Consider the following 2,601-nt stretch of genomic DNA (forward strand, 5'->3'; position numbering starts at 1 on the left):
CGCAATTTAAAAAATTTTTATATTTTTAGCAGTAGTCTCTGTACCCAAGGTGGAACTCAAACTCACAACCCTCGAGATCAAGAGTTGCATGCTCTTCCCGCTGAGCCAGCCGGGGCCCCCCCATCTGCAATTTCTACTTCTGTAACATGGCAATGATAATTCCAATTTAGAGAATCAAAGAGTAATGCTTGTGAAGGGCATAGTGCTGTGCTTGGCAAATAGTAAGTGCTCAGTAAATTAGGTCTGAATGGCAGTGCAACGAAAAGGATCCCAGGCTGTGGAGTCAGGAACATCTCAGTTCCAGACTCCGATGGACTGTTCCAACTGTATGACTTTGAGCAAGTCATTGTCTCAAATTTGAGATTACCCATGCAAAACGGGAATGATAATGCCTGCCCGGACTACCTCAGGAAGTAGTTACAGGGTTCAGATAAACTTATGAGCCAAGAAGTTGTTGCCAGAGGTGATGGCTTGCTGCCAGTCTCAGGAGTACAACGTGTTGACTGAGAGAGAGAGAGGATCAGAAAGCTCTTCTGAGCGCCACCTGACTTTCTTCCTTTAGATGCCGACCTCGGTTGAGGTCTTCCTTCAGGGGTAATATTCAGGAATACTCTTGAAGGAATAACTACGTAAAGAGTGTTGTGTTTTCTGCTCTGGAGACTTAATGGGAGAGGACTCACGTTTACTAGGCTTATTGTATTCAGGGCACTGTGCCAAATGCCTGTGCATGTTATCACATTGAATCTTCTCCTGAACCTCTCACTTGACATATATATCCCATTTCCTACTGGAGATTTGTCCAGCACTATACACCTAAACGTGAACTTAGGATAATCATGGTAGCTAATCTTCACCAAGTACTTACTATGTGTCTGGCACTGTGTGTGAACAGTTTTGATCTTCCTTTTGACAGTGAATGACACCTCCATTCAGCCTTTGCCCAAGCTAGAACCTGCGAGTCAACCCTGCCTGCTCCCTCTTTAACTCCCACATGCCTGTCAATCCCAAGTCTTGCCAACTCTACCTCTCAAATCTCTTGACTCCTCAACTCTTACCAGCACTACGTAGTCCAAGCCACCATCACCTACCAATTGGACTACTGCAAAAGGCTCTTCACTGCTCTTCCTGCCACCAGGATTATTTCCTTAGAATCCACTCTCCATAGCCAGAACCATCCTTCTGAAACGCAAACCTCATCACGACTTTCCTATTTATAATCCTGCAGAGGTCCCCGTTATCCTTAGGTTGAAGTCCACAATCTGTATCATAACTTCAAAGGCTTTTTGTGAGCCGGCCTGATCTCTACATCCTTGCTCTCATCACAGCCTCACTCTCTCCTCCCCAGCTGTACTGAACTTGTTTAAGTTCCCCCAAGGGCCCTGGGCTTGCTCTATAACCTCTAGGTCATTATACATGCTGTTCCCTCTGCCTGAAACGTTTTTAGCCTTTTGCCTGGACAACTCCACCTCATTCTTTGGGTGTTGGCTGGCGTAGGCCCCCCGCCATCTCCTTGCATGCTTTTGCAATCCCATCGATTTTAGTTCTACAACACTATATTGTGATTGCTTAACTGTCTGCCTTCCATGCTCACCTCTGGAGATCAGAGACAATGTCTTCTTTACCCATCTTTGTATCCCTAGGGCTACCCTGTGATATGCAGTTAATAAATATTTGGTGAGGGCACCCAGGTGGCTCAGTCGGTTAAGCATCTGACTTCAGCTCAGATCATGATGTTGCAGTTCGTGAGTTCGAGACCCCGTTGGGCTCTGTGCTGACGGCTCAGAGCCCGGAGCCTGCTACGGATTCTGTGTCTCCCTCTATCTCTGCCCTTCCCCCAGTGGTACTCTGTCTTTCTCTCAAAAATAAATAAAACATGAAAAAAATGTTAAAGAAATATTTGGTGAATTATTATGTATGTTTTGTATTATATTTGGTAATTGTTATTTCATAGATTAGCAACCTGAGGCAAGAGAAGTTTTAAAGTGACTCTCTCACCCAGGGATTGGAACCCAGCTTAACCCAAATCCAAGGTCTGTCTTCTCAGTGGTCCACAGAGCTCAGTCACACACTAGTCTGGTGTAGCCAGTAGCCCAGAATGTAGGGGATGTCCACAAGGAAGGGAAACTTGCCAAAGTGAGAGATACGTTTTTTTTTTTCCTTCTTTTTCTTTTTTACTCTTGAGTTCTTTTTGTTTTTTTAAAGTAAGGTCTAGGCCCAATGTGGGGCTTGAACTCACGACCCCAAGATCAAGAGCCTCATGTCCTACTGACTGAGCCATCCAGGCGCTCCTAAGAGATGCTCTTAATTAGGGTCCAATTCAGAGCTGTTTGCTGTCAGGAAACTCGGGTTTAAGTCTCCTCTAACCTAGCATGTGCTGCTCTGGGTCTCGGTTTCCCCATCTATGAGTGAGAAAGCTGGAGCAGAAGATGTCCTAGGGGCATGTCTCAAGATTTCCAAGCCTGCCTCACTGGCTGTAGATTCAACTCTTCAAGCCACCGTCTTTAATTTCTCCTAGATCCCCTAGATCCCCATTATCCGGAACACGTCATCAACCATTGATCTCCCATACCTGTACCCACACCCTCCCTCCTCCTAGTTGAA

The sequence above is a fragment of the Crocuta crocuta genome, unplaced genomic scaffold (genome assembly GCF_008692635.1).
Source record: "Crocuta crocuta isolate KB4526 unplaced genomic scaffold, BGI_CrCroc_1.0 scaffold943, whole genome shotgun sequence".
Lineage (NCBI taxonomy): Eukaryota > Metazoa > Chordata > Mammalia > Carnivora > Hyaenidae > Crocuta > Crocuta crocuta.